Source organism: Psammomys obesus, unplaced genomic scaffold, assembly GCF_907164565.1.
Source record: "Psammomys obesus unplaced genomic scaffold, mPsaObe1.curated_primary_1811, whole genome shotgun sequence".
In the NCBI taxonomy this organism is placed as follows: domain Eukaryota; kingdom Metazoa; phylum Chordata; class Mammalia; order Rodentia; family Muridae; genus Psammomys; species Psammomys obesus.
The window spans coordinates 8,640,908-8,666,730 of NW_026585691.1; the positions used below are offsets into that span (position 1 = coordinate 8,640,908).

General features: G+C 47.8%; 1 protein-coding gene across 4 annotated transcripts in view; it reads right to left on the bottom strand.

Annotated features, from left to right (window-relative positions):
• Cgnl1 (cingulin like 1) overlaps positions 1–25,823 on the bottom strand; it is a 148,796-nt gene that overhangs the window by 122,436 nt on the left and 537 nt on the right. Inside the window, exon 1 of one of the 4 annotated variants that reach the window (XM_055598154.1) lies at positions 25,653–25,729. The exons of 1 other annotated variant lie outside the window; for it this stretch is intronic. The gene's annotated coding sequence lies outside the window, so the exon portion shown is untranslated. Of the gene's footprint in view, positions 1–4,671; positions 4,708–12,396; positions 12,479–25,652; positions 25,730–25,823 lie in introns of those variants that run through there. 2 more of the 4 variants (XM_055598171.1, XM_055598148.1) reach the window with 2 other exon arrangements.

Here is a 25,823-nt window from a genome sequence, read left to right on the forward strand (position 1 = left end):
CAACCTGTTAGCGTCTCAGACCTCCCCCCACTCCTCACGCGTGCCTTGCTTGGGTTGCAGCAGCAGTCCCCTGAGGTAAGCTCAAGTCACGGGCATGCCTCCTCCGACCCCTTCTCCATTCTCCTCAAATCCAGTGTGATCATTTCAGACAAGTCTCATATACTCGTACTTCAGCTTAAAAATCGCTTGTTTCTTTCTTTGCTTTCAGGATAAAAGCATAAACGTCACATCACAGCATATAAAACCTGGCTGCTGACGTCTCCATCCAAGTGCTGGCTCTGCAGTCTCCACGGGTAGCTTGCTCCTTTCTTTGCTCAAGCTTCCCCCACGGACCCTACTCTTCTCAGGCCTGACTCTTCCCTTGACCAGACTCCAGAATTTCTGTTTACTACCATATGCATGCAATAGAGTGGACCTCATCCCCATGTCCCTTTGCTTATCTGCCTCAGCTGCAGGGGAGTGCCCTGGCTTCAATCCCTATCACAGCTAGTTCCTAATAGACAGTATACAGTGAATAAACACAGGATCAGCGCAAGGAGTCAAAGGTCAACTTTGAGTGGGCATAGTGTCCTGTACCTTTAATCCCAGCACTACCAAGAATGAGGCTGGAAGATCTCAAGGTTGAGGCCAGCCTGGGCTACACAGTGAGTCCCTGTCTCAAAATAAATAGATCAATAAGATAAATAAGCAACTCTGAGGGAGTCTAAGATAGTCTCTGGTCAATTCCTCTGCTGCCTGAGGCAAGAGGAACAGGAAAGTACACTACTTCCCAGAGACTTAACTCTGGGAAGATGGCTCCCCCCATGTCATGTTCCAGAATAATGGGCCCTGTGATTCCAAAGAGAACTACCAGACTGCGTACCCGGGAGACCAAGAGCCTCGAGGTAGTGTCTATCAAAGAAAAGGACTTCAGCTTATGACTGTGTGTGTCTACTAGTTGGAGGTTCAGGCCTCAGGGAAACCTAACTCTGCCTCCACCAGAATTAACATAACCCAAGCGGCTAGCCCTGTGATGCCGATGAGAACACATTCTTCTTAGGGTATCTTCTTCTTAAAGATCCCACTTCTGCAAGAGTTCAGTTGGGCATGGACATACAGTAGCTGGCTGAAACGCTTAGCTTCCACCGCCCCTAACCTCATCTCAAAGTCCTTTGAAGACACCAAATAGAATAATATCTTAAAATCCTTTCAGGCTAGAAGCAAATTGTCTGAACCAATATTTTCAACTTAGAGAATTTAGGTATCAAGAGGGAGTACCTTGGTTTGGGCAGCAAAAAGACTAGCTTTTTTTTTTGGGGGGGAGAGGTTGTTTTGTTTGTTTTTGTATTTATGTATATGGGGGAGGGGAACACACATGCCATGGAGTGTGGGGGCCAGAAGACAACTTATCAGAACTGGTTTTCTCCTTCTACCATCTAGGTCCCAAGGACTGACATCAGCTCATCATGCTTGGCTTTACCCCATGAGCCACCTCAGCCACAACTGATTGCTATTCTAATAACCTTTCTCATTAAAAAAAGAAAAAATCAAAACCCTCATTAAGCACGTTTGGAATGGTAAGAACAAAAGCAACCAGGAAAAGCCAAGCAGATGGGGAGTCTCCACAAAGCGTATTTGCTAAACACAAACAAAGAAAACGCCGTTCAAACATCAGGTTGCCATAGGCTCCATCAAGCCAGGCAAGATGGCTAGTGTCTTCTCTTCTTCATGTACACAGCCAGCCATTCTGGAAGCCCACCTCAAGAGAGTGGAGGTGAATAGCTGATGGCCACCTCCAGTCATCAGAAGACCCAACTATTAGCCATCCCACCCCTCACCAAAAAAGCAGAAAGCCTTTTCCACACCCTGTACCTGGCCCAGAAATAAGACAATAGCCATAAGTCATATATCCGCTAGTCCAGAAAAATGGTAGGCTGCTACTTCATAAGCCTCAACCTTTTGCTAAATAAATGTAATAATAAATCAATGTTCTATACTGTATGCAAAGCCAAACAAGTAACTAAAAACATGTAGCCATCCTCGTGTTCACTAAACGAGCATTTTTGCGAGAGTTTGATGAGCACACTGCATCTCCTGGTTGATGTTTTTAAACAGTTTAAAACTTTCAGGATCACGCAGGCTTTCCTGGGAGATATCCCAGAGTTTTAGTTCCTACCTTGTTCTCACTCTCCCCAGACAGACTGTCCCCCCACGCCCATTACCAACAGACTGTCCCCCCACACCCATCACACCACCTTGTAATGACTGCCAAAAGTATTCCACAGCAAGTGCTGGCTGTTCGCTGGGCTCTTCACCAGCGTCCTTCTCAGAACTCTCAACAGGCGGTCAGCTGCCATCTGAACCTTAAGATGGTTTGCAAAATCCATGTCCTGCGCACCCATTCCCACCACCTCCCCTAAGACTTCTTAAACACACACACACACACACACACACACACACACACACACACACACGCCACTCCAGCCACTTCAGCTCTCTTGCTGTTCCCAGAACACACCAGCGCTCTTCTTCTCTTGATATCTGTCTGAAAGTCTTTTCAAGTCCTGGCCTCCTGTTTGATAACAGCCCAGCAGGCAGGCCAGCTGCAGATCTCAGCTCATTGTTGCTTTCCAGAGAAACTCTCCCAACAGCTCAACAGCTCATAGGAAAGGCCTTTCTGATAAGGGAGGCTCCAATCCCCTAGACCACCTTATCTGGCCATATTGTTCTTTTTGGCTCTTATCACCCACTGATAAGCCTTTATCTGCTGGTGAGTTACTCTGCTACCATTCAAGCTGTCGTGATGGGGCCTTTGATTAGCCAGACATTTGGGACTGCATCCAGCAGGCAGTGGGGAAATGCCTTCTTTGCATTCGTACATGAATAAATGAATCCATCAATCAATAGCATTTGTATTAAAAGTTGTATCCTGCTGGGTGGTGGTGGCCACGCCTTGAATCCCAGAACCCAGGAGGGAGAGGCAGGTGGATCTTTTGAGTTCGAGGCCAGCCTGGCCTACAGAGTGAATTCCAGAACAGCCAGGACTACACAGAGAAACCAAAAAAAAAAAAAAAAAAAAAAAACTCCCAAAGAGTTTTTCTGAAGGCCCTGCTTATTCATGTTCCCACCACTGTCACTGTACCTTACAAAGGACAGAAATAAGAAATTCACAGTGACAGGACAGGCTGGTCGGAGCAGGAAGTTATTACCTGAGGGTGAGTACAGAAAGGGCCACCGATCTCAAATTCAGAGTAGTAAGTACCTCATAGTGGCCCACAGTCAGTAAGAGAAATCAGATATGCCAGGGATGAGAGGGAAAGGGCCCACACTCCAGAGAACAGTGCATGGCATCCGGTTAACAGGATGGGGGAGGTGGGACAGAAGCGTGCCGCTGATACAGAAAAAGTACGAGGCACCTCACAGCTGGCAGAGCATTAGTATAAATGTGACAGCGAGGATGGCTGAGGAAGTGGGCGAGTAGAGAAAGTACATAAGGCCCTGTGTTCATCCCCAGCCCAATCACACACTGTGGGGGCGGAGGAGGCAACGGGGTGGGAGGTAAGAGGTGAGAGCAAACAGAAGGTACTGCGCATGTGCACCAAAGTGTCGCAGAACAAAAAGGTCTTAAAGACTTGTTTGCTTTTATTTTATGGGAAGGGTGATTTTGCCTGCTTGTCTGTCTGTGCATCACAGAGGTCAGAAGAGGGCACTGGATCTCCTGGCCCTGGAGTCAGAGATGGCCGTGAGCCACCACGTGAATGCTGGGAATCAAACTGGGTCCTCTGGGAGAGCAGCCAGCACCCATACCTGCTGAGCCACTCATTTCTCCAGTCCCTGGGTGTTTTGGTTTGCTTTGTTTTGAGGGACTGGAGGGATTGTTAAAAGGGCTTGCTGCTCTCACAGTGGACCTAAGTTTTGTCCCCAGAACCTACATCTGCCAGGAAGCTCCTGAAACTCCAACTTCAGGACTTCTGGCATCTTTGGCCTCTTGTGGGCACCCTCACTCGTGTGTGCACACATATATGCGCGCGTGCGCGCACACACACACACACACACACACACACACATACACACGTGCTTAAAAGTGAAATAACTCTTTAAAAGAAAATTGTTTTAAATAAGCAAGTCCAAGACTGGTCTAGTCTACAAAATGAGACCCTATCTCAAAAAAAAAAAAAAAAAGCCAGGCATGGTGGTATACATCTTTCATCTCAGCATTGGGAGGCAGAGGCAGGCAGGTCTCTATGAGTTCAAGGCCAACCTTGTCCACAAAGCAAGTCCAGGAGAGCCAGGGCTCTGTTACACAGAGAAACTAACTGTCTTAAAAAAAAAAAAAAAAAAAAATCATGGCTTTGTTATGACGTCATCTGCATCATGGTTTCTACCCTATTGTAGGCTTTCCATAGAAATCATGAGAAGAGACACCATAACACAAAGATCTAGCTCACCACCACATTTGGGGAAGAAACGCTACCCACCCCAGGACTATGCCAACAACCTCATGAATATTCACAATGACTTAATTTCATTAACACTCACACAGAACCCTCTGTGCTGCTACAGGACCTCTTGGGTTCTGTGTGCTCCGATCTTTCCTTTCCACTTCCCTCACTCCAAAAGGACCTGATTGCTGAGGTCTTTCTATGTAGAAGTAGGAGGACTTTGTGCATGAACTCAAAATCAGACGCCTACCTCTGAGGGGCTGAAGGGTGTCACTCTGTGACCTTCTTATTGGGAGAAGCTCTGCCTTTGCTTTCCTGGTGCTCTTGAAAGCTGAAGAGACCAAAGAGAAGGCCAGCGCCAGCCTTTCAGACCAGTTGCCTGAGACTCTGAGAAACCACGGCCAAGAGCTGCAAAGCAATGCACAGAGCTGCTAGGGAAAGCATTTCTACATGAAAATGCAACCTTTGCAAAAAACATTTGGTACAAGGGCCCATATTTCTCAATAAGCTCCTTCAGGGTGTCATCCCCACAGCTTTTCATAAAAATTTCGTTTCAGAAAATCTGTGACAGGCTCATCAATTTATTAAAACTGCATTCTTCATAAGAAAATGCCTTACATACTACAGAAAAAAGAAAAGAAAAAAAGAAAAATCGGGGGTGGGGGAGGACCCTCACGATCCATAAGTCCCTGAAGATGCCACAGTTGTGGACCAGAGGGCAGAAAGGGAAAATGTTTAGCTCCAGTGTTTCCGAAGACGAAAGACTGGACTTTTCCAGAACTAGCAGGGAAAACAGAGAGCGCACGAAAGCTAAGCCATTTTCCTGGAAATACCACAGGGCTTCCAGATCCCTGGACTTCTGAGCCCAGTTAATGAGAACAAGAGCCCAGGCATCTTTGAGAAAGGGCCATGGGGCAGAGGCGTTTCTAACAGCCTAAATCAACACCTCAAATTGCAGGGGAAGCCGCAGCTGCCCACAGAACACTGGCCCAGGGCACTCCCTACGCAGCAATCACACTGAGGTGTCTCTGGGAACAAGGAGCGTGGGAGGTCTCTTCCTGGATGGAATAAAGGGAGGTCCCCAGTTTCCCAGGCAGCACATGTGTCTTCTAAAGACAGAGGGCACCCCCCTACTCCAGAAAAGTCAACCCAGGCCAGAGAAGAGAATGGTGCCCCAGCCATTCTCTCAGGATGTTTCTGTCCTCTGCAGCATCCCCTCTGTTTGGATTGAGTGTTTGCCAGCTTGCCTCCAGCCAGCCAGATGTTGGTTTTCAAGGGCTGTGTATTTCTATAATGGTTTCCAGAAGCAAATACTCTAGCCACTGAGGTTTGGCCATGGAATTCACTTTTCCCCACAAAAGCGCTACAGCTCAGCCTCTGCCCACGACTCTCAGGGCTGCACAATGGAGCAGGCCTTCCTGATCTTCAAAGTCAGTAGGACCTGTTTTGAAATAAACACCCCAGCATCTGAAAAGAAATCTTTCCCCCCAGGTTTTGATTTGTGGGTTTAGGAAATCGTTTTTAACCTCTATTTCATCAAAAAGAAGGTTTACACGGTTGAAAGTGTTTTAAACATACTCTGATGCTTGCAAAAACAGCATCATTTTCTTAGCACCAGAATCTTGGCCTAAATAATTGCAGGAAGCCAGCCCCATAGAAGGAGGTCCAGCCCACTGAGAAAGCACAGTATGAGTCAGGGACAGACTGGTCCAGCCAAGACCACCATGATGGCTGCCCCTGAGAGACAGACCCCCTTTGCCCATAGCTAGCAATCGGAGAGCCTTAATAGTCACTTTCTAAACACTCCCCCGACATCCTGGAAGACGCTGTGGAAAGTACAGCTCTGTGATCACAGCTTCAAGCTGACATCATTGGAAACACCTCCTCCCCTCTTCAGGAGAGCTGGGAAAGGATCTACCTCTCCGTTTTCCGTTTGAAAGAAAGTATAACGGATGCATGAGTGTATGCATACGTGGACGAATGCATAGATGCCTGCAGGTCACTACCTTCTCACAGTATTTGAATCTGTATCGTAAAGCCCCATTCAAAGGAGTAGGAAATATGTTCCATGGGCAGGAAAACAAGAGGTCCCTAGGAGTGGCTCAGTCTAAGACTGAAAGGGTGGAGATGGCAGCAGCTGAAGCCTTTAAACGTCACCAGGACCACTGGGTATTTAACCCCTCAAATGCTTGCCAGCACTTCCTGTGTACAAACCAGGGAACCACTGGGAGAGTACAGAGTGACACAGACCCCAAACTGACAGGCTCTCTGAGCTCAGAAAATAAAGCTTTCATTTTAAGCTTCTGTATCTCAAGTGAGTTTTCTCAACTTCCACCTGGAACCCAACATTGGTACATTGGCTGGGAAGCTAAGTGCTCACACCTGTAACTTGTTTTGGGGATCCCCCACCAGTGAGTCTGAATCTGATCTGTTTGGTGGTGCCAATCTGAGACCTAAAAGAGGAGAGCTGGACGCGGAAAATCTCCTAAGGTCAGAGAAGGACCAGGGACATCTGATCCTTCTTTGGTTCCCTTTGGGGAACATCTGGAATCTGTTTGACCCTATATTGTTGAAGTCTCAGGACCATGTTGTTTTTGTCTCCTGTCTGTCTGCTTTGTTGTCTTGCCACTCCATTCGTTGATGTCAAATTTTGTTTCTGACTATACTCTCCCTCATCAGCCTGTCGCCAGAATCTCAGGGGGCACCGTGTATCCTGGAAAACTCTGCATGTTCTGCCAGCTTGAACGGCCAGTCTTCCAAACTGGCTGGCCATTTGAGGGCTCAGTTAACCTGTCTGATTTATTTGCAGTCTGAAATGTCATCTTCAGATCCCCTGGGCTTGCAGACCAGGCCCCATATAGTGTTGCCCAGATTTTCCTGGTGGAGAAGGCCCCTCACGTGTTCCCGTTGGGGGAGCATGTGGGCATGATGGTCTGTCCATGTCTGTCAACATGTGTTTATAGTTTCGTTTAGTTTGATTGCTGTTCTGTGTTTTATACTCAGAAGATGAGCCACACTTAACCTGCTGGCCATTCACCCCTTCGGACTTGGGCAGGACACTGCGCTCTGTCTGTCTTTGAAAGTCGGTTTTATCAGTGTCTGTCCATGTCCACGTCAGTTTGTTTTTCTGTGTCTCACAGTCTTGGGAAAAGGCTAAACTTCATCTGCTGGACTTAGTTTTTAACTCATTTCAAGGATTTTCGGGAAAAAAAGGCAACTGAACTGATAAGCCGGCTCTACCCTTGGAGCCCTGCCCCTGCAAGCCCAGGACTGCCTGGACAAGCTGCTCTGAGAGGGGCACCAGCAGCTTCTCAGCTTCCCCCGTAAGAAAGCTAGTGGCTGGTTCTCCTGCAGAGCCTCTGTGGTCATGAGAATTGGATTCAACTGGTAGCAAGGTGCTCCTCCCTTTAAATTACAGCTGAAAAAAGTAAGGAAGGTTTTATTTTGAACGTATAAATATATGTATGGCTGCCACATGTTTATTTCTGACTGGCCTTAAATGTACGCGTTTACTACGTTCTGTATGTCTTGGTTGTAGATTATTGGTTACTGGGTATGTTTAAAATCTGTAACAACTCTAACAAAAAAGTTAACTTAAACTTATAACTTAGGGTTGGAGCCATTTCTGTCCTGAATTAAAAATCAAGCTTAAAAAACAAAGAAAGAAAGAAAAAATTAAAAAAAAAAAAAAACAACAAGATTTAAAGCAACGTTTGTTTAATAAGGTATTATGAGCTGAACCTCCAAGAGTTGGGATACAAAAACTTTTCTTGCTGGCAGCTAAACTTTATAACATCAAAATAATGCACTTGGTATTGATTTTAGAGATACCAAACTGTTTACACTGTTAAAATGTGGCTTTGCCTTCTAAAAATTATTGTTATGCTATGTGACTTCACTCTTAAAAAGAGGTACTTTATTTTGATATTGCAAAAATAAGTTTTTAAAAATGTTTAAGGCCAGGGGCTGGAGAGATGGCTCAGTGGTTAAGAGCACTGGTTGCTCAAATAAATCATTAAAAAAAAAAAATGTTTAAGGCCATGAAATGTTTTAAAATTTATCAGGTACTTTATAATGTCTTTATTAATATATGATGTTGATAAATAAATAAGTTAAAAATGGTTTAACTATCTCTAAATCTAGTTCTTTTTCATTGTAAATTATTCCTCTTTTATGATTACTAATTGCATTAATGCCTCTTGGGAAGAAAAAAAAAAACTTCTGTTTGGGTAAATCAACCTTCTTATGTTTTATTATCTGTAAATCTGAGCCAGCTTTGGTTTGATGACCCAGGCACAAACTGGATACCATTAGCAATGCTGTTAACTGGACCCAAAAGATTTTTCATACTGCAGAACATGTTAATCAGCTTTCAACAAAATGTGTCCTTAGCACTAATTACTAAAAAAAAAAAAAAAAAAAAATATTTAATGAACATCTAAAGGATAGGATAAATGCTTTGGAAAAAGCAATTTTCTTTAAGTATAATCAAATTCAAAATATTAAAGTTAGATTAATTGTTCCTATCATTTACAGCTTAAATGAATTTGTGTCACTCCACTTCCGTACAATGCTTTTAAGGTGATCTGGGCACAGTTGAGGTCCGCTCTATGAGCTATGGAACAAATCTGAGTTAGCCACAATCATGTAGTCTTTACATCAACAAATTACAGCCAGCAGGTTCAGCTCAACTGGAGTCCACCTCAGCTCCCGAGGTTGCAAATACATTCTTACAATCTCATCGAGACAGGACTTCTGGTCTATTATCATAAATTTGGGAGCAAATCTGGGAGTTTTATTTTGATTCTTGTCCTTCCAGTCATCATCCCAAAACCTGAGAAAGCCCTATGCCACACAATGAGATCTACAGGCCCTTAAGTTAGCAAATAAAAAGGTGGAAATGACACTCAGCCATATTCAATGGGAACAGAGAAAAGCATAAAGCCAGCCCAGCTGCTTGACAAAGAGCCAGCGAAGCTGAGCCTCGTGATGCAATTGCTGTGGTGCAGTTTCTCACTCTTTTGGCCTTGATCTCTACATGTCACATGCTTGGGGTTCTTCTATTATTTGTACAACTTGAGGACATTGGATTGATGGAAAATTTCTTATGGATCATTTACACCTTCTCCCAAGAGTACTGTTTCTAAGCTTTCCCAGGAATGTCCTGACCATAAAACCCTCCCACCTTTAGGGAGATATCCTTATCTGGGCCTACTTAAAGGTCTGCCTTACGTGCTGGAGGTTGTGACTCAAATAATTATGCCAGAGACCTCCTTATGAGGCTCTGATTCAAGAGACTCTTGGCACATCAGCCCCTGCACTCACTCAGAAACAAAATAATCAGAACAAAGTAAATTTAAAAAGGTAAACAATATTTGGTAGACTAGAGGAGTTGGCAGCAGATCAACTAAAAGCCTCTTCCTACTACCGATGGACAAAGAATGGTGTGGATAAATGATAAAAGAATAAAATATTAAAACCTCCCTTTCTTAGAAAAAAAAAATTAACTCGTACAGGCCACTGTGGTGTCTTATGACCAAGAAAGAAAAGAATACCAAGATTAGACATATAAATAAATTCTACAAAAATATAAAATATAAACATTGTATTATGACAGAAATTAGATAATAACCGAAGCAACCTTAGCTTAAAGACTTCTCTTAGGCCAGTATACTGACAATTAGCACTCTGACTACTAAAAGTTGATGATATACTACTTGGGACATGACAATCTGCCCAGGATGGCTTGGTGGATGCTCTTATGACAGACCCAGGAAGAGTACTGGCAACAAGACACAGAACAATGCCAACATTGTAGCCCTGGCTTTCTTTCCTCCTGAGGCAGCGTATCACTACATAGGCCAGGCAGGCCTGGAATTCAGATCCACCTGCCTCTGCCTTCTGGTTGCTGGGACTAAAGGGATGCTTCATCATGCCTGGTCCTATTTCTTTTTTTTGTTGTTGTTGTTTTGTTTTGTTTTCTCACCCACAGGATTTTTACTGGAGCCAAAATAAGTATGTTGTGAAAAAGTGAAACACGGTTTTTAAAGGTGGGGGGGCTTAGCTTTTCAAAACACAAGTGACTCAGATTTTGGTCAATAATGCCACAACACCACCATTTATTTAACTATAATTGGAATTTTAAGGTTCAGTCTGTTTTAAATTTTTATTGCATATTTATTTACTTGGAGCTGTGCATGTGTATGTGTGTGAGTACGCATGTATGTATTTGTCTGAGTGTGCATATGTGTGTATGTGTGTGAGTGTGTGTATTCAGGAGCATCGTTAGCACATATGCAGATGTCAGTGGACAACTTGCACGAGTCCTTCTCTCCCTCTGTCGTGTGGGTCCCAGATGTCTGACTACGGGCATTAGGCTTAGTGACAAACGCCTTTACCTGCTGACCCTTTAGGTCATACTTAATGTCAAACAACAAAAGCTCGGACTTCACACGTTTGAAGGGAGCAGAGGCAGGGGACCTGCTCTCTAAGTGATGCTTGCCACTCCAGGTTTGGTGCTGTCTGATCATCAAGTGTGTTCTCATTCATCACAGCAGGGGATGAACGTCTCCACAAAAGGCCAAGCAACCTCCAGTCCAGACGGGGAAAACAATTCAATCAAGAGGCTGTTTCTCAACAGACCTGAGACAAGACTGGTTTTCAAACTCACTGTCAGCCTAGCGGCTGCTGAGCTAACCCCCCTTTGGCAGGCTCTGGTCTACTCTGGGAGTGTGAGCACCCAGCCCTCACACTGGAGTGCGAGTACACAGGCAGTGAGACTTCCTGCCCTCTTCCCCTCTTTCTCCAAAGAAACTCAGAAAACTCAATAGGAGGGAAATCCCTGACCAGGTGTTTATTCCTGAACTTGCCATCATTGTTTTCCAATTTCATGATACACGGTTTGAAAAGATTTCTTTTTTTTTTTTTTTTTTTTTTTTCTGAACAAAATAACACCAAGTTAGAATTGAAGGAAAAAAACAAAACCAAAGGGGAAAACCACACATATACATAAGTAAATCCTGATGGGATGCTCCATACTGCTTATGTGGTAAAACTGAAGACAGTTTTGAGTTTTTATCTTACATTTCTTTTTTATGTTTTCAAAATATTTCTGTGCAATAAGCATCGTTTGTTTGCTTGTTTGTTTTTGAGACAGGGCTTCTCTGTGTAGCCCTGGCTATCCTATGTAGACTAGGCTGGCCTTGAACTCTGAGATTTGCCTGTATCTGCCTCTCTGAGTGTTGGGCTTAAAGTCGTGCGCCACCATGCCTAGGTTTCTTGTTGGGATGAAAATGCAAGTCAGTTTTTCAAGTGTTTGCCTAGTACACACTGGGTTCAATCCCCATAGACTAATTTGACAAATGTAATATTAAACAAAAATAAAATATGGCTCAGGCCTGAGTTCAATACCCAGACTCACATGACTGAAGGACAGAACAAACTTTTGCAAGTTGTCCTCTGACCCCAACACAAATGCTATCACACACACAGAAAAGAAATAAGTAAAAGTCTTCTAAGTAAGCTCTGTGACTCATTCGGTTTTTCGTGAAGTTCAAAGAGGGAAAACTTACATAGGGTAAGAAGCAGAGACCACCGCTGAAGAACTGTAACTGGGACAGAGCGTAAGAAAACCTGTGCAAGATCCCGTACGCTTACGACTGGCATAGTTTACTTTGAAAAATAAAATCCGGGTTTGAGCCATAACTGTCACTGCCTAAGAGCTGCGGGGCCTTGACTCGATTTCTTTAGAATCTCTAACCTGAAAGTGAAGGGAAATCAGCTGCTTCACAGAAACGTGAGGAGAATTAAGCGCGGTGGGGCCTGTGCAGTGGTGCCTGACCCGGTAGGGCTCAGCGCTTAACCAGGACGGCTGCAGCAAACAGCTCCCGATGTCTCGGCTGCTGCCAGGCCCTAAGCTCTGAGCCCTTGATTCTGTTGCCACCTCATCTCTCCAGTTCCCGTTCTCATCTCTTACCCAAGTCAAGAGCGAAGCTGGTGGCCCAGGGAACCCAGAAGCGTACGACCCAAACTCATCTCACAAAGGGCGCGTTACACTGCGGATGCTGTCTCTGAGGTCACGGCCGGAGTCACCCTATCAGGACTGACCACCCCCTGAAGGGGGAAAGAAAAATCACTGGAGGCTCCCAAAGCGGTGGCTGATTTTTGCAGGAGAAAGAATATTTTATTCTGGTGGGATAATTCATTTGGAACGGAGGAGTCGCCGGGGAACGGAACCCGTTCATCTTTCTTACCTAAGGAAGGAGAAGGGACAGCCAGCCCTCTCTTAGAAGTGTTTCATGTTGACTGGCTAAATTTACCACCCTTTCCGGTATCCCAGATTTACACTCAATTTGCGAAGCATATGCCTGTGGGGAAAATAATGTTAGATGCTGGTCTCGCAGTAAAGGATTCGGATTAGCTCAGATCGTTGAACTACCGTAAACACATCCTCCAGGTTGAGGTCAGCCTGCAGGCTGACTGTGACTCACCCCGACCAGCCTTCCCTTTAAGCAAGGCACGCGTGCTCGGGTTCAAACCCAGCCCCACCGCTCCCCAGCTGTATCACCTTGGCAAAGTACTTAATCTCTCTGTGCCTCAGTTTCCTTAGTAAGACGGACTCACAAGGAGGTCATTGCAAGAAGAAGATGAATTAGTTCCTGTCCCGAGTCCTTAGAGAAATGCCAAGCCCTGTTGAGTCATTCCGGACTTATGATGGTTCCTGAATGTGGCGCAGAATTCAGCTAAAATTATGCAATCTAATCACAAACTTTGTGGATATAGCATAGAGTGTCTGAAAGCCAGGAGGCATTTCTTAAACTTAAGTCAAGGGAACATGAACACCATGCCATAGGTGCTTCCGCAACACACACACACAATTTAAATCAGGTCAACTTCAGCGCATAACATGCCAAGGAACTCAGATTCTCTGCATCCCAATTTAATGCCTCCAAAAGAGGGGAAACAATTCCCAATATGTCTAAGAACTTATCTGACTATATATGCACATATACATGCATATGTATGTATTGATATATGTACATACATGTATATGTACATACATGTACACACGCACATATATATGCTATGTAGTTATGTTATGCGGTTATGTAGGTGGGTTTGGACTGTGGGTTCCTTTCAGCCTGCAGCAAGAAGGCTCACTAAGATTGTGCGTTTTCCTTCCTTTGTAAATGTGGAAAGCTTTTTCATTTTGTTCCAAAGGAAACGGCTGTAGCAAAGTTCAATGACATCAGACACCACCATTGTCCGATGGTGTGAGTATCCGGTGGCCGTTACAGAAGTGCTTAATGCTAAAACCCGGGAGCACAGCAGCTAAGGGCAACTTCATGGGACATCCCGTACAACATTCTTCCTTCTGATTTACCGGATCCCAACCCAGAAAGCCAGCCCTAGAGCAAGGGAAGATGAACAGCACAACGCAATAGTCTACTACCCCAGGGTCCGGCCTCCCAGGAAAAGCCTTTGACACTCACACCTCTGTGTTCCCATGGGGAGGGAGTCATGCTTGGAATGTTGCCACGTGTGTGACCCTGCCTTCACACCAACGGACACATTCACATTTTTCTACAGACCGACCAATGGCACCGAAGATGCCTATCTTACTGACTAGTGCTAGCAGCGGTTCTGTTCTTGTTACCAAAGCAATACAATCCAGATAACACTCCCTGCTATACTGGTCCAGGGTAAGGAAGAGGGCAGAGGCAGGCAGACGCCTGGGCATCCGAGGCTAGCCTGACAGAGTGAGTTCCAGGCCAGCCAAGACGACATAAGAGAGACCACATATCGCAAAAGAAGGAAAAGACACACGGACTCCTAGAAGCCCCACGCTACAAACACGCCACACGGCAAGCCACCTCCAAGAAGACTTTGTTAGACCCTTTTCTGTGAAACCCCGTCCCGGCTTTATTCTGTAGCATCCCAGGTGTCAGTGTGCCCCAGATGGACGGGAAGTTCCACACTCAGATCAGTTCCCAGAAAGGAACACGTCTGAGAGCTAAGAGTAAAAGCAGAAATGACAGCTGAGTTTTATTTGAGAAATAAATTTCCAACGAGCCCTACTTCCTTGCGGAGCTGAGCTGGGCTGTACAGATCATAAAGTTTGCATTGGGTCTTGACCTAAACATCCATTCACTCTTCAAATATGTCTCGCTCTGTGCCAGGTACCAGGGGAGGTTTAAAAGAAAAAAAAAAAGACCTTATTTTATGGCTGGGCTTTTCCCCTTTACATCAACCAGACACAGCTAAAGCAGACTCCCGCCCTCAGGTAGCCAAGTTTCAGACTGTCCTAGCCAGGGCCTTTGAGGTCTCTCCTTCGGCTCCCCTCCCCCACTCTACTAATCCCAAACCTGGCTGGCCAGGTTCAGCAGACAAATGCCAAGGAAATGCTTACAACTCTAATTGAATTCCCAAAGTAATTTCAAGTGTTAAATAAAGAGAGCATTAAAAAGAAATCCTATAGTCTAACTCCACTGTCTGTGTACTGTGTTTCATCAGTAAATGAGACATTTTCTCCCTGATGTCAGAACTGGCCTGTCCCGGCCCTGCCCCCAAAAGGTGGGAGACTCACACACTGAACAGCCTTGGCCACGAAACCCTTTCAGCAAAGCACCGGGAGAAGTTCAGGGCCCTCAGTGTGTTCACCTCGGAGCCATCTGTGAGGCACGCTTTCCTCCAGAAGCCAGGCGTGACACCATGTCCCACAGATGGCACAAGCCAAGCCACCAGGTAGAAAGGCCACTGAGCGCTGGAAGCAAGAAGTCTCCCCAGGCCCCCTCTCCCAATGCCTGTAAACACCCTGTGCACATCATCTCAGAAGCTGGTGGGGAGGGGCACCGGGACTCAGCTCCAGGCAGAGCAGGGCGAGTGCTTACTGGCCGGACCCTGCAGCCTGTCAACCTCTGCCTGAGCCAGTGGCTCACTGGGGTTCTCTCTCCCCCTGTGTCCTGGCCCAGCACTGGAGGCGGCTCCAGAGCAACACTAGCAAAAACAAAAGGTAAGGCTACAACACTGATTCGGAGGACCCGGCTTCTCCCTGGCGCCTCCTCCATGGTACATTCTCGGGAGTTTGGTGAAAGCAAGCAGCCAGTGGCCTGCGGCTTCTTGCTCGCCTCCCCATTACCTCTCCAGAGCCAAAGCAACACACAGAGGGTCCCCAGCTTTCACAGGGCCTGGTGGGGTCCCAGTGCCCTAAGCCCAGAGCTGACCTGCTCCCCTGAGTGGTTTTTTTAAACTTCTTTTTGTTGAAGTCTTCACCCTGGGAGCACAGAAGGGGTGGCTGAGGTGAGAGGGGTGGCAAGCTCTTCCAAGGTGGAAGCATGAGGCTCCACAGTCTCTGTAGAGAGCTGGTTTTACATCTTTATGCAGCTTCAGGTTTCTCTTCTGGACTCCCCTCGAGGCTCCTGAAAGGGGGGACACATAGAGCCAAGAATGCCCTCTACCCCTTCACAGGACACCCACACTCACCTCCCCGGCTCCCCGCCTCCCAGCCTTGGGTCTAGGTCAATGACAAAACTACAAATCTGCCAGGGCCTGTGCCTGGAGTCTAAAGCAAAGGATATTATTAAAGGCACAGGTTAAGGATCCCTCACTCCTCGGCTCCTCATTTAGAAGCCCTCGGTGGCGTGCAAAGTAAACACTTCCCAAGAATGCTTTAAAACGAAGGGAGGTTTTTATTAAATGACTTAATTGAGGGCCACTTCTCCAGGCGGAAAGCTTTTAAAGCGAGGAAGAAAGGGGGCCTGGCGGGTGTCTCCCAGACACTTGTTTTGAAAACCTGCCATGCTGTCACGGGAAATTAAGCACAACGGGGAGGAGGGGGGAGGGGAGGGGGCGGGGTCCCTGTGTGTGTTCCTTCAGTGTGATCTCCCACAGAAATAAAACACCCCAGAAAACCTATTCCTGTGCGTGCCTAGCAAGAGTGCTCCATTCCAGCGAGCATGTCAAGGGTCACTGGAAGCATGGGATGGGAAAAGTGGGGAAAATTAAGCTTATAGGCAAAAAGGATCCAACTAGATGATGAAAGAAAGGCATTTTAAAACTTAAAACAAGACACTGGTAAGGACAGCCAGGATGCCTTCAATTCCAGCACTTGGGAGGCAGAAGCAAGCTTCATCTGCATATTGAGCCATCCAGGGCTACACAGTGAGACCTTGTTTACACCCAACTCCCACCCCCACTCCCACAAGATGTTGGTGAGCAGCACTAGAGAGCTGGCAAATGATGCAGAGATAGAAAAGAGCTTTGAAAACATGTTTCAGAGAAGGCTCCAGATACAGAAGGCCACGTACTACAGGAAATCTCCAGAACAAGCATTTTTGTAAAGGCAGAAAGAAGATCCGCTGTTGCCAGGGCCTGATGGCAGGGAAAATGTAGGTACAGGGCTTCTGCTTGGGAACACGAGGAGGTTTAGAATCAAGTAGTAAAGATGGTTGCCCAACACGGTGAATATACCATCCTACTGAAATGTAACTTTCACATTGTGTATTTTATCAAACAAACAAACAAACCAAAAAATAAAAATAATAAAAGGCCTCCCAGGGACTGGAAAGATGACTCAGTGGTTCCAAACACGGACTATTCTCGAAGAGCGCCCTGTTCCCAGAACCAACAGAGCCTGTCACAACTCTCCGTAACTTCAGTTCCAGGAAATCTGACTCCCTCTTCTGGCCATCACAGGTAATACACACATGTGATACACATGCACACATTCAGGCAAACACTCACATACATGTTTGTTTGTTTTTAACGTGCTGAGAGGCTTCAGAAGCAGAAGCAATCCGTCCCTTGCCTGAGCACCAATACACACACCACAGACTGAAATAAAACGGAGATTGCTCTACCAAGTCTGCGCATGTCAGTGTAAGACCTTTTCACAGAAGAGATCTACCACCCAGGCTGAGACCCAGCTGCTCTGTAACTGTGGCCCTCATCGCCTGCATAGCCCTCCACTGTGCTCAGGCATGAACTACAACTTCTGAAAACACCTGGAGAGGGTGCCTGTTGGCTGGGAGTCTGGCTTGGTAGTACTAGTGTGGCATGCACAAGGCTGTAGGTTCGATCCCAAGCACTATAGTCATTATTATTAATTATTATCGTTATTATTTAAAGGCATACCTCCTGGAATCTCACTAGCACCTTCACACTGGAGCAGCCGCTTAATTTACTCCTTAGAGCGGCGTTTCTCAAGCTGTGGGTCTCGACCCCCTCGGGTTTCTCCTATCAGATGTCCTGCATATTGGGTATTTACATTATGATTCGCATCAGTAGCAAACCGGAAGTTCTGGGTCATAGTCCACTGTCGTCGTGGGGAGTCAGGCAGGACCTTACACCATCCCACCCACAGTCAGGGGCTGAGGGGTGTTAGGATCCGCACTTGTCCTGAGCCACTTTCACCTGGCTAACAGTTCAGAACCCCCTGCCTAGAGGATGGTGTGGCCCGAAATGGCCTGGCTGTTCTGCATTAATGAACTGTCCAAACAACTCCCAACAGGCAAATTTGATCTAGATAATTCCTCGTTAAGGCTCACTTCTCAGGTGATTCTAAATTGTGTCAAGTTGACAGTTAAAAGTAAACGGTAAAATGAGAGAGGATGGGGGTTCAACACCTTCCCCCCCCCAAAAAAAAGGCTTTTCATGCTGTTGCAAGCCCTAGGCCCTAGGTGGGTGAGTCCTCCAGGGCTGAATGTAGCTACCTTTGAGGTTAAGGGGTTTCGCTGCTAGAAGCGTGGTTATTTATATGTAAATAGTGCAAGCAATTACAAATGAAGTTAAAGAGGGATTAGCAGAGGATAAAGAGGCTATTCCCGCTCTGGGACACGGCCAGGCCAACCAGAAGCACCAACAAACGTGAAATTCTACTCTTTGCACCCTAAGTTGGAAAGCAGGGGTCTTTATCACTTAGTCGAGACTCCCTTTGATCAGAGATGGTAAAGAGAGCTACCACCTTGAGGGAACACAGCTCAGGGCATCACCCTCTGCAGCCAGGGACCGTCTCAGAACTGAGTGATGCACACAGCATCCCTGACCTCTACCAGCTGGGTACCAATAACTCGGTGCCCCCCCCCCCGTGACTACCTACTTCGACCTAGCAACAAGAAGCAGGCTGCAGCCCCCATATTACAGATGAGGAAACAAACTCCAGATGAAGAGGAATCTGCCAGAACCACGCTCCCGCTACCGGTACCGGTACCTGACAAAGAGGGCTTTCAGCACCTGAGACCAGGAAGCTCTTACCCTATCTTACCCTATAGCAAGATGAAGACATTTTAAGATTTAGATTACCAACTCCTGATTAAGAGTAACTAAAAAAAAAAAAAAAAAAACAACAAAAAAAAAAACACCTGCAGAAACTGTTTGTTTTTTAAAGACAGGGTCTTTCCTAGTCCAGGTTGACCTTGGGCTTATTACATAGCTGAGGATGACCTTGAATGTCTGATCCTTCTGTCTCTACCTCTCCAGTGCTAGAATTACATATAAACGCCACCGAATCCACCTGGCTATGCAATACTGGCCATGGAACCCGCTCAGCGGTATTCTAACTGCCGTATTCTCACTGCTAAGATAAATGTATATTGGGCTGTAGAGATGAAGGCTCGGTGGTCAAGAACGCTTGCTGCTCTTGCAGAGTACCAAGGGCTTGGTTCCCAGCATCTATGTCAGATGGCTCTCCACCAACAGTAACTCCTGCTCCAGCCAATCCAGCACCCACAAACCCAGACTTCAGGGAGAAGTATCCATTCCTGGAGAAGGCCACTGCTAGATAATAAGTTAAAGCTATGTCTAATCGCCCAGCCCACCTCTCCCTCACCTCCTCACTTCCCAGAGCCTACAAGAGGTCCAGGAAAGCAGGACTAAACTGGAGTGGACACATCTCAGACAAAAACACCTAAATCCTAAACCAAAAATTCATAAACGAAGGAGATCTCAAGTTTGGTCAATGTCACCCTGGGGTCCCCAAGCAAACTATTCCCCCACACACATTTGATTCATTTACTTTATTCTACATGTATGAGTGCTTCGCCTACATGTCTGTGTACCACGTGTTTTCTTGCTACCCTTGGATGTCAGAAGAGAGCATTGGATCCCTCGGAACTGGAGCTGCGGGTGGCTGAAGCCACCACGTGGGTGCTGGGAACTGAACTTGGGTCCTGTGCAAGAGCAATGCGTGCTCTTATCCACTGCTATTTCTCCAGCCCAGTTCCTCTAACCCTCACCTCCCACCCCCACCCACCCCCGACTTTCCTGGGCTTCTGAGACTTGACTGGGACAGGGAGAGATGCTTTCCGTTTTTCATCTGCAGCTGTGTGGTTCTGAAGAAGAATATAGACCTCCAAAGCAAGCATAGTGGAGAATCAAAACTTTAAAACAAAATCTTTCTTCCAAACAAAATCTTTCTTCCAAAATCGACCGGTGGGGTTGGGGAACCGGGCTCAGCTGGTTGGGTGACTCTGTCACGAAGGGGTTCCATTTCCCAGCACAGGATAAACCAGGCGTGGTGATGCCTATCCACCTGAAACCCCAGCACCTGGGAGGTGGAGGCAGGAGGATCAGAAGTTCAAGGTCATACTCTGCTACGTAGTGAATCTGAGGTAACCTGGGCTACAAGAGAGCCTGTCTCAATAGTAGCAACAATATCGGTCCTACAGATACAAATTCTACAAAATAATGCCCTGAACCCTCATATACTTCACCCAGGGAAAGCAAAAATCCCTGCGATTGGACAGCAGGGCAAACTCCACTATCTAAATACCCTGGCTGGCAGCATTTCTAGCCAGCCTATCCCAAATTCATAGAACATGCTCTGTGTTGCAATCCTGAATGCTTTGAACTCCCTTTTGACTCTTCACTAAGTCCCTAGCAGTGCTCCATGGATCTGGGTCTTTTTGGGTGGGAATCCTGTGTGCGTGCCCACGGTGGTGACGGCCACTCATTTTCGAACCTGTTCTAGGCTCATCAGTAATGACAGTACTGTCGGGCTTGAAGCCCCGACTACCTACAAATTTAAGAGCTCAAAGTAATTATGGTGCAGCGGAGTTGCTTCGATTGCATGCATCACATGAGCAAGACTCGGACAGCAAACCTTCACAGTACCCTGGAAGGCCCAGCACTGAAGCTTCTTTTTCACTCTGCCCAATAACTAATTATTTCCAGAACTCAGGGGTTTGCAGAGCTTAAAGAAATGCAGGAACAGTGTCTCTCTAACCCAGACTGGACCCATTCAGAGCCTTCCCGAACAGCCAAATCTGCCTTCTCCTCTAAAAAAAAAAAAAATAAGAAAAGAAGTGAAGGAGAGGAAGTCTGTGAAAAGTCCCTTGGACCACAAGAACACAATGGTTTTTGAGATGTTTATAGCTTCCAGGAGGGAAAAATAAATAAATTTATCCAAACTCAAGGGGACTGTGCCATTGGGGAGGGGAGCACTAAAATCAGAATGTCTTTTTTTTTTTTTTTAAGATGCAGTTTTTATATGTATGAGTATCTTGCCTGCATGAAGGCATATACACCTCTGTGCCCAACAGAGGTCAGAAGACCTCGATAGGTTCCATGGAACTAGAGTTACAGTTGTGAGCTGGTGTGTGGTGCTAGGAATCTAACCCAGGTCCTCACCAAGAACAGTGTGTGGTCTTAACCAGCAAGCCCTCTCGCCACCCCCTGAAAACACAATGTCTTAATCAGCTCTGCTTAAGGCAGCAGCCATACAAAGAGCTGAACTCTGTAGTTAAGACTCTGAGGACTTGAGAACCTCAGCTCAGCCGTGGCACAGGCACTGGGGGTGGCCTCAGGGCCTGGAGTCTGCAGGGATGTCAGGGTTGGAGCAGAGGAAAAGAAGGGCTGAGTGTGCAAACTGTCACTTGGATATGATCAATGAACAAATAGTAACTACTGGGCTGAGGCTGTGGCTCAGTTGGTAGGGCTTGCCTGGCATTCATGAAGCCCTGGGTTCAAGTACCAGCACTGCAAAAAACAGGCATAGCGTTATTATAGAATCCTGGGACTTGGGAAGGTCAGGCTGAAAGTTCAAGGTCATCATAGGAACCCAGTGAGTTTGAGAATATGGGGTACATGAGCCCCTGTCTCAGAAAATAAAAAGAGAGTATTTCTGGTTGTGGTTTGGAGACAGGGTTCAAGTCGCCCCACACTGGCCTTGATCTCAGCCCAGGCAGGCCTTGACTACGTTCTGACACAGCCTCCTGAATGGCTTGGATGACATTGGCTTGGATGGCTTGGCCCGTGCCACCAGACCTGGCATAGTAACTGGGAGGTCATCAGCCCTATGAGACACTACTTGGAAGCCTGAGGAGTGAGTGAAGCACGGCTTGCAGTCTGCTCAGAAGCCTTGTGGTAAAGCAGCCACGGCAGAACGAGGCCTGAGCTCACTCACGGTCAGGCTCCACTGAGAGGCCGGTGCTCTGCACTGGGCCTGGCCCTGTCACAGATACACAGCCTAACCAGTCACCAACTACCAGACAGGCCTGCCCTGTCCACACAAGCTCTCCAGCCCCCTAAAGGCCCTCCAGGGTATTGCATTCTCCAGTGCCCGGCACCCTCTTTCTGCGTGATGCCTGCCTGCTCCACCCCTCCTCCAGTCAGAGAAGAACCACAACTCCCTTACTTTAAACCCGGTGCGGAGTCCCAGTGAAATAAGCTGGAGCTTAAATCTCAGAAAGGGTTTCTTATGCCTTCCATCTCCACCAACTGCAGGGGAACAGACTCAGGGGAAGGAAGCCTGTGCCCTATACAGCCAGCTGGCCTGTGTCCATGAGTACCCGGCACACCAGAACCCACAATCTGCAGATCCACTGCCCAGACTCAGGCTCCGTAAGGCAAGGGCTGAATCCTGTTGACCAAGAACTTGGGAGGTGGGACACAGCCCTGCCAGCAGCTAAGCAGCTTTTTAAATAGTTGCTCAATGAGTAACCAAAGAGAAAAAACAAAAAACAGAAACAAACAAAAAAAAAAACAAAAACCAGTAACAACCTGTCATGTGGCTGAGCAGGAAATCCCAGCGCTTGGGAGCTGAGGCAAGGGGATCTCAGCTGGAGATGAGCCTGGGCTATGTAGAAAGACCCAGCTCCTACCATCCCCAGGCCACCTCTCTCTCTCTCTCTCTCTCTCTCTCACACACACACACACACACACACACACACACACACACAACATGGATGGGGGTGAGGACATTGGCTTGGGGAGCAGAGAAAGGCAGGCACATGAAACAAAGTAGAGGAGGCCCCAATGGAGCCTTTTTAAGTGTGGGGTGGGTGAGCATGCGGAGGTCAGAAGACAACATGCAGGAATCCATTTTCTCCTTCCACCTTGTAGGTTCCAGGGGTCAAACGCAGGCTTAACAGCAAGCACCTTCACTGGCTGAGCCATTTTACAAGCCCCAGTGGGGACATTTGACTGACACTCCTGCCTGCTTCCCACTTCACAAAGACCACTCAGCCCTGGTGCCACCCCTATCAGCACCCCTCCTCTCCCTACTCCTGCCCACCACCCCTTGTTTTCTGAGTTCTCCTATCATAATGTGTTTCATCATGACAGCAACGCCAAGTGCCCGCATAAAGTATGTGCTTGGGTGTCACCCAGGGAAATTTACCCAGTTTTCAATTCCCTTGAGCTTCCCCCCCATCCTTGAGTGCCAGCCTCTCTCTATGTCTCTGCCCTTTAGCACCAGGACCAAAGGAAGGAAGGGAGAAAGGAAAGAAGGAAGGGAGGAAGCCAGACCTTTTAAAAAGGTTAATGACATCTTTTAGATAAATGAGTTTCAGAGGGAAAGAAGACAACATAAATTCCATCACTCCTCACTCCGTCAGCATGAGAAAGTAACTTCAGACACACACACACTCTGGAAGCCATTATGCTAAGTAGCTGGTTAGAACGATCACAGCTCTTTACACAAACCCTGGGTCCCTTCTGGAGGCTGTACCCCTTCCCCTGGATGAAGGCACCCCACTCACTGGTCCCATTTTCCCTCACTTCCTTTCTTCTGGGTGGGCTGGAACATCACAAGTGTTGTTTTCCCAGAGTGAGAAGGTGTTGTATGAACCCGTGTCTGGAGGAGCGAGACTGCACCTCATCCCCCAGGGAACTGCCTCTCTTCAGGCGCGACTTTCCAGACACCAAGAGTTTGAGAGCATCTTCAGGTCAGCCTTGCTCCCCAGACGGAAAGGAGATTCACAGGTTGACAGCCAGTCATTATGATGGTCTGGTACACACGCATTCTCGAGTACACACACACACACACACACACACACACACACACACACAGGTGGGAGATAATTTCTTATGGCTCCGTTCCCCAAAGGGCGAATTTGGGGTCAGGGGTCACCCTGGAACACCATGTACTCCACATAACCTCCACTCCTAAGTTAAAGCCAGTGGTCACACTTCTGGCAGCTGGACACAGCAACAGGAAAGGCCACCATAGCAGGAAGAAGAGAAAGTAGGATAGACCACTGGAGCAAGCCTCTATCATTTTTTATTTTTCAAAATCAATGTCCTTCTGGCTCATGTTAGAGGTCAGAAGCAAACACCAACACCCTCACCAGGGCATCCTGAAAGGGCATCATCTTGACATTACAAAAAGACAGCACATGGGGCCAGCACCTAAGGAAAAGGCAAAATCTGACTTGTGGCTGTGTAGCAATGCCCAGGAGGGAGATCTGTGAATACTTAACTTAGGCCATCACAGAGCAGTAACCTAGTGATGACCGTTAACCTGGGGACAACCACGTTGATAAAACATATGTGACCAAAGTCACCAGATTCAAACATATGCTCAGCCTTTTCCTTTGCCCTGTTATTTTTCGGATCACCTGACAGGAGAGCTCTGCCACGCCAAGTCTCTCACCCGGGTGTTATTCCATCAAGAAACAAACACACGCTGGCTCCAGACCGCTGGAGCACACATCAAAGATAACTCACAGACTGCACACACGTGGGCACAAGTACCAAACGGATCTCTTCACCTTCGGGAAAATCCCCACGTTTATGTAAATGCCAGAACTTCTGTGTGTGTGCGCGCACCGGCGTGTGCGCGTGCAAGGAGTCTACCAGAGCTCACCAAATCCTGTTTTCCTCTCCTTCCCATCTGAGGTCCTTTTCCACATCACTTGGTCCCCCTCCATAGGTCAACCCTGTGCTATAACCTTGACTCTGGCAAGGACTTGAGATTTGAATGCCCACACTCCCAAAGTGCCCTCGGAAATATTTACTGTAAACAGAGTTAGGAACAAAGAGAACTTTTTGGGGGGGGATGGCACCACCTGCGGTCTAAGGTTGGCCTGCGGCGCCCACAGGCCCCCCTGGTGGAGAGCTGGCTCAGGAGCCCCAGTGCTCCGGACCGGTTCTCCGCAGGGAGCACCCAGAACAGCCCCGGGCAGCTTTTGAAATGTTCCCACCGGCTGCCCCCAAGACCCCTGGAATCGGAATGTGGGCAGGCGGTTGGGGTGCCTGGGGGTGTGTGAAGGGACCCCACGAAGGTGAGGATCTTTTATTAGGTTTGTTTTTAAATCCCACGAGGTGCGTAGCCCGGTTGGCAAGCCAGGTCCTTTTTTTAAAAAGAACTCGCACAGTATTTTGAGCAGGGCACCCCCGGCTTTGGGAGTGTTCTCGGGGTGAGAGGGCACGCACACAGTAAATAGACAAGTTCTTTTTAAAGAAAAAAAAAAATTCTCTTTAAGTCCAACAGCGCAGCCAGGCACCTGTCTGGAAGCCAAACGGTGATGCAACTTGGAAAAAGTCCCCTCGGAAGGAGAGAGAGAGAGAGAGAAAGAGAGAGAGAGAGAGAGAGAGAGAGAGAGAGAGAGAGAGAGGGGTGTGGGGGGGGGGGGGGTAAGGGCTTTCGGGGTGACCTGCCTGGTCAGCGCAGTAGCGCCGGGGACCAGGACGGAGGAGCGGCCACCAGCCTGTTCTGTTGAGGAGAGCACGCTGAGCCCAGCGCTGCAGGGAAGGGCAGGGAGTGCGGTGGCCCGCGGGGCTCGCCCGCGGCTGGCTCGGGAACCCCGCACCGGTTCGCCCCCCGGGCGTTCCGGGGTGCGGGGCGCAGGGTAGGCGGCCGGCGCGCGCCTCCAGCCCCGCGGGAGCCGAGGACCGTCGCCCGGGCTGGCTGAGCACTGCGCAAAGCCGCAGGGAGCCGGAGCCCCCCGCCCTCCCGGGGCAGCGCCGGGACCCCGGCGGGCCGCGCGCACCCTCCCGGCCCCCGAGCCCACTCACCGTCCGCGCCTCCCCGGTCCCGCTCGCGCCGCTGCCCGCAGAGCCGGGCCGGACACCAGCGGCCGCCGCGCCGCCAGGAGGCCCCGCCAGCCCCGCCCCGCCCTGCGGCCGCCCGCGCGCCCGCCCTCCCGGGAGGAGGAGCGGCCGCTCTGCGCCCCGACCCTCCCGGCC